Source organism: Zonotrichia albicollis, chromosome 3 (genome assembly GCF_047830755.1).
Source record: "Zonotrichia albicollis isolate bZonAlb1 chromosome 3, bZonAlb1.hap1, whole genome shotgun sequence".
NCBI classification, from domain to species: Eukaryota; Metazoa; Chordata; class Aves; order Passeriformes; family Passerellidae; genus Zonotrichia; species Zonotrichia albicollis.
The window spans coordinates 78,523,735-78,539,978 of record NC_133821.1 but is presented as its reverse complement, the minus strand read 5'-3'; the positions used below and the strand labels follow the sequence as shown (position 1 = coordinate 78,539,978).

Below are 16,244 nucleotides of genomic sequence, written 5' to 3'. Positions count from 1 at the left end.
TAGGAGTTATGAAAAGAAAACTATGCTGCTCAGAAGGTATGTCTAAAATACAAACAATACCAAAACTTTAAAAGAAACCATTTTTTAAAAGACATAAAAACCACAAAAAGTGTTTGATCAATAATTTGGCTGTATTTAGTTGGAGTTTTTTATGTTGGTTGATTTCATTACATTGGGATTTTTTTTAGTATCTTCCTTTTAATAGAAGTTATTTTGACACATGCTTTAAAACACTTTTTTGTGACTAGTCCAGTCTATTACAAAAGGCAGGAAGGGTTGAACAACAGTTCCTGAGCTGTGTGGAATTTCTCACATGTTCAGCTCACTCCTATGCTGTCTGTTCATCATGTAACTGATGTAATTGACCCCCAGGTCAATTTGGATCCATGTCTGCAAAATGAAATTATTTTATGTGGGCTGTTTTATCTGTGTTTCACAGCATTTGTCAGCTCCAAACCTTTCCCTTTTGTGTATTGCCATGGAGACATGAGATGCCTGAAGAGTTACCATGTCATCATGAGCTACTTCTGCACAAGCAATGCAGGGCCTTATGATTTTTGGTCATGAGGATGCTTGTGACATTGAGTTCAGAAAATACAGAAAAAAAAAAAAGGGAGTTACATGTTACTATGTTCTTGCCTAAAATAAAATCTAGTTTCTAGTAGTACACTTAAGGAGTCTAAGGGTGTGCACCTGAGATTCCGTTTACATCCTCATGTTCCCAACTGAGATGTCAGAAGGTGACATAGTTTCAGTGGTGAAGGAGAAGAATAGAAAAAACTAGGGATTTTTCTTGGCTAAAAGTAGATGTTGAACCTAAATAGTCTTTGTTCCTTTCTGAGGGAAGTATTTTGCAGAAAAGTCTCTGGCAGCCGTGGGAGAGATTGGGAGTTGTGCACAAAAATATCTGCATGCTTGCACACAAAAACACACAGAGGCACACATACATGCACAGTCACTTCAGACACCTGTCTTTCCTCAAGTCAGTAAATAAATCAAGTAACAAGACAGGCAATCAGGGCACAATTCAGATGTTTCTGCTATGAAATGAACAGAGCATTGCATAATCTGAGTTGTAAGAATTTTAGTTAACTTTTTTAAAATTTTTTCTTTTCAATGGTAGTTTAAAATTCATCTAAGACAAATTTCATTACCAATGACATGAGCTTAGTGAAATACTGTTAAGGCCAGCATAACAGATCTGCTCTTATCCTTTAAAGGCCAATTAGATAAAAAGTTGAGGGTTTTTTTTCACTGTGTCAATTCCCAAAAGAGAAAAAGAAAATGAAACTTCATTAGGCAAGTGCTAGTAACTACTAAGAATTACTGAATGGAGATATTTGTAATGGCAGTTAAGCTGAACAAAATCAAGAAATTAAATCCAGTGTGTTTCATAGGGAAGGTTCTAGTTTTACCTGTGTATCTGTGGTGGGAACAGGGGGAGCTATAAATCATCCCTTACAATTGATAAATAAATCAGAGAGTAGAGTTGCAAAGGATGTTTTTACAGACACTGGTGATATTGATCTTCAAATGAGGAAAGAGGAAAATATAAAATACATTGAAGTTTTATTTCTTACATAATCTACATCACAGGGACATATGAATCAAACACCATTCATGCTTGCACCATACGTTGAAGTTCATGAGTGTTTGAAAGGAAAATAAACATTTTTTTAGTAGTGCACATCAATACTACTTCTATCACATTGAGTAGGGGAGCTACTCACAGAAGTGTGTAGGCATAAGCTGGGAGAGTTATTCAGGCAAAGCTTTGACTTCCTCTGCAGTTCAGTCAGTAGAACTTTAGGAAAAGTTAATCCTGCACTCAGTCCACACTCTGAAAAGGTCTCTCCCTTTTCCTCTACAGACAGCTGAAGAAATGTCATGCCTCTAAAATACACTGCCATTGCTGTAACAGGTGTGTCAGCACCATAGTAAATGAGCAACAGGTACACTGATCTAACCTGAGGCCAATTCATAATCCTGTTTATTCACTTTACATAGGATCTGGGGGACTGAATAGCATAACTCAATGGAACAGATAGAATCAGGCATTCCATTTGACTGATGTTACATGCCGAAATGCTTTAAATGATCTTGTATTTCTCCCATGGAAGTAAGATAAAGTGTTTCATTGGTATTCAGGGCAGAAATGAATGCAAACTCAGCATCATGAACCTTGACTATAGAGTTTAAAATGCTTACTTAAGGAATATATAACTAATGTATCATCTACATGAAACTCATATTGTGCAGTGATTGTCATTTGAGGCACAAATGAACCTGTCAGACTTCTATGCAAGTAAGCTGTGCAACCCCTCTTATACGAAGGGCTATTCTTTGCTAATAGTGTTGGCACAGTAACAGGAGAAACTGAAAAAGGACTCATGAAGAATTGGGTTACTGGATATAGGCTTGTTTCTGTCAGCAGGGCAAGAGAATGAAGAGTGTAAACAGGTGCATTGTCAATAACACAAACACTCCAAGATATTGCTAACAGATACAGTGATTAGCACAGATGCCAAAAGCTCTTACACGCTGTGACAGATAAATCACAAAGCCTCCGTGATGTTGTGCTTCCCAAGAGTTATATTTAGAAAAATGCCAAATTAGATGAGAAGGCAAATCACTCCAGGCTGAGCATGGCTGAGGACCTACACCTCTGCTTCTTGTGAGCCAGCAATTTGTGCTGTGTTGTGAGGTTAGGAGTCTTGTGGCAGCCTTAGCCTGAGGCTGAGAATGTGGTTTACCTCTTACTCCCCACATATGATTTATGCTGTGACTCCACTTAGCCTTTTGCCACATCCCTCTTTCTCCACTGGGCTGTGACCACCCACCTCTAAAACCCATTCTGAACTTTAAGGTTTTAGTTCCTGAAGAGAAAAAAAGTTGTAGGAAAAGCAGGAGGAAAAGCTTTCAAAGGCCCTTAAAAAAGTTAGAGTCAGTGACTTTCAAATAAGTTTGAGGTCCTGATGATGAAACATCCTGCTGGAAGGAACAGTCTTATGCCTTTCAACTCACTAAGAATATTTAAACATCTGCATATTATCAGTCAAAGTATTTCCACTCAAGTGGGGCCAAAAAATTCAGATCATCCCAGCTGATATGTGTTTGTAATTATTTATCTCCTCAGCAGGTATTAGAGATAAAATGAGTTGCTAACTTTAAATTTAATTTCAACAAATTTTACATGAATCATTTGCAGAGCTAAAGGTTTCTACATAGTTTGATTTATTTCAGAATAGTGTGTAAACTTATAAAATTTTGTTTATTTTCACTGTTTTCTTTACTTCCTTAATTATCTGTGTAGATGTTAGATTAACTCAAGAATTACTGGCTGACATAAAATTATTATTTTCTGCCTTTTGAAAGTTAAGACAAATAAAAGCCTTTGAATTACTCTGACTTTCCTTTTTTCCTTCTAGAATTACACACATAAAACAAAATCTTCTACATTCTCTATTCATAGGTTAATTAAAAAAAAATAAATATCCAGTCCAGTGACCCTTTCAATAACCTGTTAAAGAGAAATGATACCCCAAAAACTGTTTGTACTCACAGTATGTAGATGCATTCTGTAGTTGGACTATACTCCTTAGAATTATCAGGGGCATCAAATTTAAAGTTAAAGCTTGGGAAGTATGAAGAAAAGAGAAACTTTCAAATACAACCGAAAATAGCTTTATATGGCTAGTGGAAGTTTACTTTTTCTTGCAGAGACAATTTTTTATTTGATTCTTTCCTATATTTTTATTTTTATTATTAACAAATATAGGTTATTTTATACCAGTAGAGGCAGCTATGTCTGTGAACTGGTTTTGGAAAAAGCTTTTGATTTTCCCCACACCAAGGAGGAAACATTCTTGTAAAACACAGATGTATGTCTGGATAATCGAAAATAGACACAGAGAGATAGTCCAGGTAGGATCTAAGGGAAAAGTGGTAGGCTAAGAGCCATTTTCTCCCTCAGCTGTGAGGCATCTCAGGGTGGGAATCCAGTGGCTGCTCTTTCTTTGGTGGGGCTAAGGACACGGGAACCTCCACATTCCACTGATGCAGTGGTGAATAAATCACTGTGGAAAAATCCAGTGTTATGAGGCTTGGGTGTATAACATTCCCAATGCCTTGCACGGTCCTGTTTCCATGGCAAGCAAACCTCCAGAGTAGAGAAGACCCTCAGCATGTCCCCCATATGGGCAATGAGTGACCAGGGCTTCAGGATACTGAAGTCAGGATACTGACTGCAACATTACTGACACATTGTCATGAAAAGCATGGCAGAGACAGCGAAGCATTCAAATTTACTTCCCTTATTTTTCATATATGTAATGGAACAATTTAAAACTGTGTGAAAGTCCAAAAAATTTCTGATACTTTTTTATTCATTGGTATCAGAAAAAGTTACTCTATTCTTACAAAATCTCAGTAAAAAATTTAAAATAGACACTGAAAACTGGCTCTTTTTCTTACTGTAGTGTAAAGTCAATCACTGGAGGGAATAATCATAAGGAAATTAGTTATAAAAAGTATCTATAAGAAATTATTGAAGAGAAATAGGACGGCCTGTATGCTGGTAAATAGGGACTGGAGAGTAAGAGACAACAAAAGAAGGAAATCAAAACAAGCTGATGAGAAACAATGGTGTGCCAGAAACTTTTGGAGTGAACTGCTCTGACCTGCAGTCTGAACAATGACCTGCTCTGCCAAGGCGCCTACAATTTTAGGCTTCTGAAATCCAAAGAAAACAATCATTCTGTTGGCTGCTAATAGAAGGCATCAGCCACAGTTTAGACAGGTGAATCTGCCAGACTGGGAATAGAGTTTTATTGTGCCACTACTGAAAACTCCAGTGTTTGCCAAATATCACCAGTACAGCTACTGCTCTCTATCTAATTGCTCACTCTAAGCCAAGCCACTGAGACAGCAGCTCTATTATGTGTAAAAACCCAAACTGAACTTAAAGAGGCTGCCATGAACTTGTGTTTTGGTTTTGTAATTCCAACAAATATGGAGTAATTTCTTTTAAGGCCACATTGCAGATCTCAAGGCCACCAGTGGTTTAAGCCATTAGTGACTTAAGCCAAACTGCATCATTGATTGCATATGAACACACAGGGAAGAAAAGATACATCTCTTCCCTTGGATCAAACATGGAAGAGTGATGAAATAAAATCTGTCATAAATAGATTCTGACCAGGTAGAAGTTTCAGAGTAAGAGATATAATGAGGAAAGTAGCAATTTTCAACCTATAACAAACTTTCTGCACACTTATGCAAAAGTTTCCTTTTATAAACATGTCAAAAGGCAAAGATTGAAAACAGGAAAATCAAAATGAAACAAAACAAAAATAAAACAAAACCAAAAAATCCCAGGCAAAACCCCAGCCAGTACAGAGAGCAAATACGGTTTCTGCCATAAAAGGATCTTTAACTGATTTAGATCACCATGGATCTAGAAATATTAAGTAAAATATTTCTGGTTTATATCAGGCAAAGATTAAAATTTTGAAAACAAAACAAAAGGTATTTTTAGATACAATATAAACATTGTATGAAAAAAAGGATCTCTGAGATAACCAGATGTACAGATACAAAATGCACCAGAAAGATATTTGATTTTAGTCAGATTCCTCAGTCATATCACCAACCAGAAAAAGGCACAATTAAAATAAAAGAGCAAATATCTAAAACTTTACATCACTTTAAGAAGTTTTCTCTTTTAAGTATTTTTTTCTGTTTATTATGTTTTTGTGAATGAATAGACTTAATTGTATAGTCAGATAAATTAAATAACTTATTTCTCAATTTGTGTGTGTTGTTTGCTTTTGCTTTTATTCTTCCATGATTTGCCTGTTACTTTCACTTCAGTATTTGATCTCACGGAATGAAAGCAGCTTTATTAGAGTATATAGCAATATTCTGGTTCTCCCAGGTGCTTTTTAGTCCCATTACAATAATCTCATAACGCAAATTGATTAAACTACTGCTCCTCTTGGCACCTCCTACTTCTTTTCTCTTTTGGTCTACCAGAGAGTAATGTGCAGGTTCTGAAACGCCCTATTCTCTCACAGACTCTATTCTACTGCTGGCAATTTAACTAAACTATTCATCTTCTGAGAGTTACATTTCCCTTTTTACAAATGAGAAGGCAAAAAGGTGGTTATAACTTTTTCTTTCTGCCAACTGAAAATCCTCAGAAAGAAAAAAGGAGCCATGCAGACTACACATTAGTTTGTCCACAGCTTTATTTAACTGACTCCTCTTCAGCCAAAGCAAAGTCTTCTATAGGCAAGTGCAGGAGAGAGCAAGAGCCAACATGAAGTGTACTAGGGAACTCCTTTTTCACTACCTTAAAAAGCTCCTAGGTACTATGGTGATGAGAGCCTAAAATAGCTGTAAGCTAGAAATGTACATCCTAATGACTTCCTATTATGCTACAAGTTTTCTAAAGATTTGTGGGAGACTGTCTTAATGATAAATTATAGTGTGTAGATAGAAGAAGGACTTAATTATCATGTTCTATTTTTACTCTTGTGTGAATCTAAATAACACTAAAGGATAACCTAATTTATGTACTGGATACAATTCTTGCAAATCACATGTTTAGAAGAGGATGTTCTTATCTTTTGCTCCTATGGCTAATCCAAGCTCTTTTCAGTATTGCAACAGATGCTTTGTGGCTATTTTTCACTGCCTCACAGGGTCATTGTTCATAAGAACATGACAGTACTTTATTTCCTTTGATGATTTTTTCAATTGAACTTACAAAAGGTGTATTTTTGCCTTGTCACTGTTTGGGTGGAAGTGACAGAGGGACTTGTGCCTTTGAGCTCTCTTGTCTTTGGCTGTTTTGCAAAAATAGTCTCTTCAAGCACCAGTAACAGCTACATAACAGCATCTCATCTGCTAAAATCTGAAGAGAGTTCAAAAGTGTGCTTAGTAATGAGATGCTGATGGAGTATCATTCTACAATAAATCTTCCATGAAGGACAACTGTATCCCTTCTCCTTACTTTACAGATGTAGTGATCACAGTTTAACAAAGGAAAATGCTTATTGATATTTCACACTTTGGTTTTAATCTTTCTAACACCCTCCTGAAATTTTTTTGTATTCTTTTTCCTTGGAAAGAACTAGCATGGGAGATACAGGGCTAAGGTCACTCACTAAGGAATATCTACAGAGTATTTGTGTTAATAAAGAGAAGTCATTTGAAAATTGGTTAATCTTCTCTCCTTCAAAGCAAACAGATATACAGAAATAAAAAAGGAAACTGCTATGAAATGCCTTTAATGTGAGCCTTCTCTGTCTATACTGCATAATTATTAACATTTCATTCAGGAGGTCACATTCATCAGTCTGTTTAAATCAACAGTGCCAACTGTGTCATGTAAAACTGTGGGCAGCTGGCACGGATGCCTGTGCTTCAGCCAGCAGCCCAGGCAGCTCCTACCAGCCCCCAGTGCAAAGAAACTGAAACTTCTCTGGAGTCAGCCTTGTTCTACATCCATTTCTTCCTCCCAGCATCAGCCCCTTCTACCAATTCCACTTGGAGCTATGGACCCCATTTAATTTTCTGCTGCAGGTGAATGAGAGTTTGAAGGTAATTTGGAGACTGTCCCTGGATATTCTAAAAGGTGATTTCTGAATAAACAAAATCTTTTTTGGAAACAGTCAAATATTATCTAAAAACAAATTACGTACTGAGTGAATGAAGTAGATGTGGATCTCCAAGGCTCTCAATTCATTGAATGGGTGTGAAACTTTTAGGCAACTAAACTGGGATTTTGACTAAGGTGATTTTGGTCACATTACACAAATAAGACAGGAGAAAATATTTATGTTGAAAGAAGTACTGTCAGGAAACCTTGATAAGATGTTGATTTTTCAGCCAAGGCAATGATTTCACTAGAAAATTCTGGTTGAAAAGTTTAAAAGAAGCAATCAGAACATCAAAACAAATACAGGTAAAAGTATCTACATCTTTTATATGTTTTTACCCAGGGTGTTGAGATGCACCCACAGCATTTATATTTTTACATACATTCGTGTTTTCCTTCATAGATTGATTTGTCTCTATAGAAATGAATAAATCTGGAACAGTAATAGCAATTTTACAGGTTTTAAATCCCTCATTCATTGTTCAAACGACCTTCTTCATTCTTCTAATGTTTCCTTTGACTTCACCAGCAGTGAGTGACTTCACCTCTTCGTTCAGTTAAGCAGGTGAATGAGGACACTTAGAAGAGGACCTTACTCCTCACATACAGATGACTTTCACTGATGTTAAAAATGGTTCTCCCTCAGTAATGCTCAGGAAAGCTTTCAGGCTTTGTCTCAATATTTTTGCTTTTCAGTTTGTTTCAAAAGGGATTTTTTTTCCTTTAGTTCAGGTTGTCAGTGATGGGAATATCAGAGTAAAAAGCTGTTTGCTGCAACAGGGGCAAAGAAGATGAGACTTTTCTTGAAATTCAGCAGATTTGATTTCCCTCCTGAGTAGTCACAGCAAAGACTCACAATCTACTATAGCTTCTTGATGGGATTTTCTGTGATGTTTCCCATACTGAGGCCAATGTTGTAGTCTGAATTTTCAGATCTGACTCATGGTTTACCATTAACCACTTTACATCATTGTTGCTTTGTACCACAGGAGAATGTGATCCCTTGACATTTGAAAATGCTAAAGTAACTGTGGCTCTTTTCTGAAATTCCCTTAAGATAAACATTGCTTTTGCATTAGTTAGATGGTTTTGCTGGTCATTGAGATTATCTCCAGATATTCTTTCTTACTGAAAGCAAATGTGCTTATCTTCCTCTGCAGAAGAATGCAAATCCAATTACAAGAAGAAGAGTTGCATGCCGACAAATTATGCTCTACCTCACTAGAGCTCTGAGAGGATGAGAGTATGGGGTCACAAGGTGCTCCTCTAATGCATTTTAACATAGCATATTTGAAAAGGGAGAAATGCTTTCAAACAGTACCTTGTATGTCACAGTATTTTCAAATGTGATATTTAGGCCAGAATTGTGATTAAATAATTGATTTAATTAGATTTAAAATAGCAGGAAAAAATAAATACATATATTACATATTGTAGGTATGGTAAATATGTATACTTATACACGTAGATTACATATAAGTGTACATGTATTGTATGCACATGTATTATTCTCTCTATATTGCTCTATAAAATATATAATTATTCAAGGTACATTAAATAAATAAATATACATATATATTCATGTTTTAAAATCCTTATAGTTAGCTCATGCTTAATGAGACAAGCTACTAAACTATCACTGCTCCAAACAGGCTCCTCGTGACACGTCTGTCTCCTGACAGCCTCCCAGCTGCTGCCAATTTTCCTTTTCTAACTAGATCCAGCCATTTTGTTTACAAATCAGCTTTGTTTTTTAGTCAATTTAACATGTTTCAAAAGTCCTGTAGCATAATTGGCTAATTGCTTACCAGCTAGGAAATAGTGATTATGAGTTTTTCCTTCCACAAATCCCTGCAGTCAGACTTACTTTATATTCCGGGGCATTGATAAGTCTGTTTAAAATACAATTTGAATATTTAGAGGGGGAATCTGTTTTTGCAACCTTCAGTGTCAGTCTGCTCAAGAGCACTTCTTTATCAGGAGCATGTCTTTGTAATGTAAAGTGCAATGTGGCTTCAACATCAGCATCACAAACGTGCAGCAGTAACACAAACCACGAATGCTGTGACTTCCCTGCTCCTGACAGGTACTGATGCCTGTTTCCATGGCACTGGCTCAGATTCCTGCCAGTCCTGAGCTGCAGATTATCGGTCTTCCCTCATCCAGCTGTCACTGTGTTGTAGAACATTTTCCTCTGACATCAGAGTGCTCAGCACTTTAACTAATGTTCTCCATGTCTGGAAAAACAGGTGTATTTACCCAAAATAATTTTGCATCTGATCTTCAGTTTTAGTCTGCATGCAAGTGTGGAGAGTGAGAGAGGGAGAGATCTACTGCTGAAGAAATTACTTGTGTGAGTAAGGCTGAATGACATTTATTACCGAAACTCCAGGAAATCCTCACTGCTTCTTGTCCTGCTCAGTGTAGGGGGTGTGAGGTCAGCAAAACAGAGCAGAATGCATCATCATTCATTAAGTGCAGAGTCAGAGCTTAGGAACCAGACATTATACATTAAGCAGAAGACATTACTTGGAATTCAACGCCTGTTATCTATGAATTTCAGGATGTTGCTCGGGTATGAACTTGTTGAGATAATATAAATCATAGAATAAACTCACAGCTTATTGTTCAGTGCTGGGGATCTCCCTGGCCCCAAAGAAGGAAGATATGGACTACTTGCAAACCTTTGTCTGTGCTCATGAGAAAAGAGCAGAACCCTTGAAAGGTCTCAGAGACATCTAGAGAAGAGGAAGAGGACAGCAGCTCTTGGAAACTGGATGTAGTAGTCTTTGAAATGGTACAGGGGGTTTTGATTAAAACCACGCAGATCCACACACCCATCACCTAGGAGCTCAGGCAACCACAGTCTGGGCATGGAAAGGTTAGCATTTAGAAGGATGTCTGGACTTTATACCTGATTAATCCATCATGAAGGTATGCCTGAAATAAAAGGTTTTTCTTGTAGCAACTGCAATCAGGTAAAGTGCTGTTTGCTCTGTCTCTTTTTCAAATGCACGCCATGTTAGAACAAGTTAAAATGAAGAGACGTAAACTGTGTTGTGATTTCATGGCATCCACATCAGTAAATGATGAACAAACTTGTTCTTGCTTCTTTTCCTCTAGGTGTGGCTAGAATGATGCTCCTTTTTTAGACTCAGTGCCCCAATAGCAGGGGCAGAAGGTGCTAGAAGAAAGGTTCCCTTCTCTCCTTCCCTTTGCTCTGCTCCCAACTGTGGTCTTCCTCTGAGCACTGTTGTTGTGCTGCAATAGGAAGCATTTCAATGAAAGGGTAGAGGTGTAGAAAAGGATCCTCACCTTGTGCTGAAGCTTGAAGTCCCAGAGGAGCAGATCTCAGCTGCTCACAGAAGGTCACACTGGCTCAGGAGAAGGAGCTAATGAGAAGAGAAAGAATTCATCTCCTGCTACCCACAGAATATTTATACATATATATGCATACATTTAAATACATATCTTCTGAGGAAGTCCTGTGTCTCTGTCTTTTGGGAATTTAACTCTGAGTTACAGTCTGAGGGCTAGAGGGGAGACCAGAGGAGATGAGTGTCATGTTCATGTTTTGGAGTCTGAGCTCTGACCAGGGAGATAAATAAGAAGAATTGCTTTTATAATATCTCTTAATGCCCTTCATAAACATTCATTTTTCTTACAGAGTTTTGCTTTCCCATTGTGTTTGAGTATCCTTCCCTTTGTTTTTCCAGTTGTCCAGTACACTGTTGTTCACTTCTTTTCCTGCCTATATGCTGCTCCAATAAGTTCCCTAACATTTTTTTAGGTTCCCAAAGAGTACCTGAAGAACCAACATTACATGGGGTGAGATGAATTATAGTTATACTAAGTGTAAACTGAAGCATAGAAACTTTAAGACAGGGGATTTCTGGTGGGAGAAGCCTGGCCTCTGGAATGCCACTTTCCTGCTTTACCCCCTAGACTCCAGCCAGAACAACATTGTAATCTGGAACTGAGCAATGAATTTTTTGGTAAATTCTGTAAATCTCTTTCTTTCTGTAAATCTCATGCTCTCTGTATTCACTAAAGCCTAAGCTAATGGCTTTCTTGAGCTTTGTGTGCACACTCCTCAGGGGTGTGTGCACAAGCCAAAAAGGAGGGAAAGGAGATGGCTGTAAATACTTGGCTCCAGTGTGTGCATTTCATCTGTCACAAGGGAATCAGTAAGAAACGTTTGAAAAATGCAAGCCAGTGCAATTTTTACTGGCCAGAGGCAAAGCAACATTTTCAAAACGTCCTTTGAGCAGTTCTTCTATGAGAGATCTTCATGTACATGCAAAATGTATACATGTTAGTTGGTAGCAGGACAAAAAAACAATACTAATAAAGAAACTGTTAGGCAAATATGCCAAGTCAGCCCCTATGCAGCTGAGCTGCAGTTGACCAAGAGATGAATACAACTGCAGAAATCAGCAGTGGCCTCGAGGAAAAATTATACAAACTTATATTTTCAAAAGTAATTTTTATAATGAGAGTATCATTATGAAAATCCAGAATAGAATGACCACATCAAAATAAAGGCGCAAGTAGAAGAAAGGGTCCCAGCCACATATCTAAAAGGGAAGTAGAAAAATTAAAGCCAGAAGGACCCACTAACAAAAATGTGCATATTTCCCTTAATTCAGACTTGCTGACTTTCAGAAAAACTACTTGATGAAGATTCAGAGGTAAGGTTTAAGGCAACTTTGCATTGGCTGAATCCAACTCCTTATCTACCATAAAGGAACAGAGAAAGCAGGCAGAGCAATCCTCAAAAGAATTGGCACTGCAGATTTTAGGACTAATCCCTTATTTATTAGTTTTGCTCTCATTTGGGAACCAACCACCTGGCTTGAGAAACATGGAGACTAAAAACCTTAAAATCTCCTGCTATATTTTGATCAGCTGTGTTTGGACAACCTGTGGTCCAGGCCACTTGTGTGCTGTATGTATTACCATTGATCTCAGGTGAGAACATGAAAGAGAATTTTTCTGTTTCCAAAATTGTGTTTCATTTTTAAGAGCAGCAGCTGGATGTAGGTACATTCCTTTATGTGAATTTAGCTGCTGATCTGCATGGGCAACTCATTACTGGAGACTAAATAATGTACTTTCCACTCCCAGCCAAGACCCATCTCCAATGTACCTGATTGGCTGGAGCCATGGGAGCATGATATCCCTAAAGCATGAGATTTTCAGTCTAGCAAATCCCATGCGGTTGGGCTTTTAACAGTAGCAAAGACTTTTTTGAGACCTTAAGGAAGTGGGGACAACTTCATGAGGTGTCAGAACAAGACTTGGCTCTCATTTGCAGGAGATGTAAAAGCTAGGTAAATAAAAGAGGGCTATGCTGAAGCATAACTAGGGTACTTAAGCAGTATTATCCCATCTGTAAAGAATTGAGACTGTTCATGGTCTCGCTTGCAGGACACTGAAAGCACTGCCACACACTCAAATTGTGACCATGCTTTCAGGTCTGATACAGAAGAAGGTGCTCCCACCCCTTCACCATTCTCTGATTAGAAATGATTGGAGGAGCCAAAGCGGCTGCCTATTTGAAGAAGATGGCTGAAATATAATGGAATTGCACAAAAGTAGTAGAAAAATAGTGAGAGAAGGTTGTGCTCAGAGAAATTAAGTATAATGCGTTCTCTCCCTTCCTTTCACAAGAAGGAATGTCAGATCTTTGATACTCCCATTTCCTGTCTCTTTAGGTTGGGCAAGGAGCCAAAAAAACAGTCTCATGAAAACAAGAAGCAAAAAATAAAATGAGTTTGAGGTCATATCAACAGTATTTCATATGAAAGCATGTCTTGCATATGCTTACCATTCAAGCTTCAGCCAAAACTCTCAGATGGAAACGTATGAGTAGAAGAATGGGTTAGGGAAATAAATGACTCTCCAAAACATGAATGCTTTCACTTCTTTCTTTGAAGAGACATGACATATACACTTACTGTAGGTGTACTGACTGAGAGAGGACCTCAGTAATATCTAAAGGAAGGGTGTCAAGGGAATGGAGACAGGTTTCTCAGTGGTGACAGGCAATAGGACAAGAAGCAATGAGTAGAAACTGGTGCACAGCAAGTCCCACCTGGACATGAGGAAGAACTTTTTACTGTCCAAGTGACCACACACTGGAACAGGTTGCCCAGAGGGGTTGTGGAGTCACCGTCAGTGGAGATACTCAAGAATCATCTGGACACAATCCTGTACAGTGTGCCCCGGGATGACCCTACTTGAGCAGGGAGGTGGGAACAGACCCTGTGCTCCCTTCCTGCCTGACCCATCCTGTGATGCTGTATGTCAGAACATGCATCTAAATGGATCCTATCTGAAAGCTGTCCATAAAGGAATTATTCAGGAGCTGAATTTACTCAACACTCAGTATTTAAAATGCACAGAATCATGCCATACCTGGAATAAATTTTTTGGGTTTTGTTTCCTGATAGGTTTAAAAGCAGGTTATTTGTTCAGATACCACATGAGGCTTGTTAGTAACTACTCTGCTATAAGTGTTTTTCAGTGTGTGTGAACACTGTGGCACTCTGGGATTATTCACAAAGGTCATTATTTCTTATTACAGAATACTGCTATTGTTGTTTTTTTTTTTTTTTGTGGTACTTCATTTTATTTAGCTTAAATTGGAGAAAAGAAAGGGGAAAGAGGATCAAGATTTTAATTTAAGACAAAATTGCTTTCAACAAAAAATCATGGAAGGGAGTAAAAGTCTTTAAAGAACTGCTGATATTTGTGGTCTCCTCTGACTTTCTTTGAGCAGCACTATTATAATACAGCATTGCCTTCACACTCTAAAAGAAAAGACAGGGTTTAATTTCTCTTTTTTATCTGTTGATGACAAAATTATAGGTCTATGACAAATTTATAGCACTATTAAAACCACTCAAAAATTTTAGTACTGACATCCAGAGAACTGTACACAGAGGTGAGTGCATTAGAACGGGTGATATTTGAAAAGACAGGTTCTTTTAGATGTGTTTCTTTTCACTACCTTTATAGTTGTTTTTTTTTACATCACATTCACTCGCATTTAGGAAGTGTAGTGAAAAGCTGAGTCACCTATATTTACAGTAAGTCACTGGAAAATACAGTGACAACAGTAGTTGTGGCTTTTGGGACAAACTATGATTAGATAGTTTAGAAATATTTATTTTCATTTAGTCCCTATGGAAAAAGTTATTTTCAAGAGCTTCGCTGACGGTAAAAGACTGATGGTGTCAACATCTCCTTTTCTCTTGAGGAAATTATTCCTAACCCTCTAATGCCACCACTGACTTTTGCTTCCAAAGGCTAGTCCCTTACAAATTACCATATTCCTCAAAAGTTTAACATTCCCCTTGTTTCCTCTCTTTGTCCTTATGCATAGCAGAGGCCTCTGAGTTCTTGCAAAGAAGGATGACGCCAATCCCTTTCAATACAGAAATGTTCCCAAGGAAATGGACGGCTCCTGGACTCGAGGAAGACAAGGAGCAGAGCAGGATGTGCTGCAATACACAAAGCAAAGACTCTCTAGCAAAGGTTATGCCACCTGCAAGGGAGAGATGGACAGGATGTGACTGATGCACAGGAAGTGATGCAGGCAGGAAACATGAAAGCCAAGTAAAGAGATTTCCAAAGTAAAACAGGAAAATGGTTGAAAGGAATGAAAACTAAATGACGGGGAAAAAGATGTCGGGGTTTTGTTGTGTTTTGTTTTCATTCAGACTAAAAGTAAAACTTTGGCAAAATAACTGAGGTGTGCTTCCTAAACTGATGCAGCACGGAGAACTTTGCAGCTTAGATGTGAGGTCTTGAAGAGGCCTTCAGAAAGCCTTGTAAATTGTAAATGTCTTGTGTGCCTTTGTATGCAGTGTGCGTGACAGCTATGTCTACAAAGCATAATAAAATCTATATGTGCTTCAAAAGGATCATTTCAAATAGACAGTAATCTCAAATTTCCTTTTCTTATGATAAAATCCCTTCTGTCACAAACCCTGGACATAAAAAGAAAGATTTTGTCTCATACCAGTGAATTAATCAAATCCTGTATCCAAATTGTACCAGTGTCTTTGAGACTGAAATCAGGCTCACTGTGTTTCTCTGGGACATACTTTAACTTTAACGGGATGTAGACTGGATCTTGACATATATTATGTTGTGTTCCTGAGTTTAAAGCAGCTCAGGAGGCTGTTTATTCCTTTCAGTTGATTTCCGGTGTCACCAGTACATAACATTAATTACACAGTTATTCTATCTCCATTAGGGAGACAAACAAAACCAAAACATTTTTAGAATTGTATAACAATGTAGTTTTCAGGAACTTTATTACTGCAAAAATACAATGTCATTGTTTGCCTCAGTTCCTTCACACACAGTTTGCAAAAGCATGTTATATCAATAGTATGACATTATTAAAATATCAAAAGTATTATTTACACAATTTTAATCAGGTATATTAAGCTACGCTGAAGCTTGATGTATGAACTGAAATTTTTATTGTCATTGTAATTACTATTAAAATATCCACTGTTATTAAAAATTGTGCTATTAGTGTTTATAAAGATCCAGGTTCATTTCT

At 37.6% G+C, this 16,244-nt stretch overlaps 1 long non-coding RNA gene across 3 annotated transcripts in view; it reads right to left on the bottom strand.

The window, feature by feature from the left end:
* The window catches only part of LOC113459725 (uncharacterized), a 41,212-nt gene that overhangs the window by 18,607 nt on the left and 6,361 nt on the right, over nucleotides 1-16,244 (bottom strand). For 2 of the 3 annotated variants that reach the window (XR_012579657.1, XR_003381245.2), the window contains exon 3: nucleotides 10,979-11,055. The exons of the other annotated variant lie outside the window; for it this stretch is intronic. This is a non-coding gene — a long non-coding RNA (uncharacterized LOC113459725). The remainder of the gene's footprint in view (nucleotides 1-10,978; nucleotides 11,056-16,244) is intronic. 3 annotated transcript variants of the gene reach the window in all.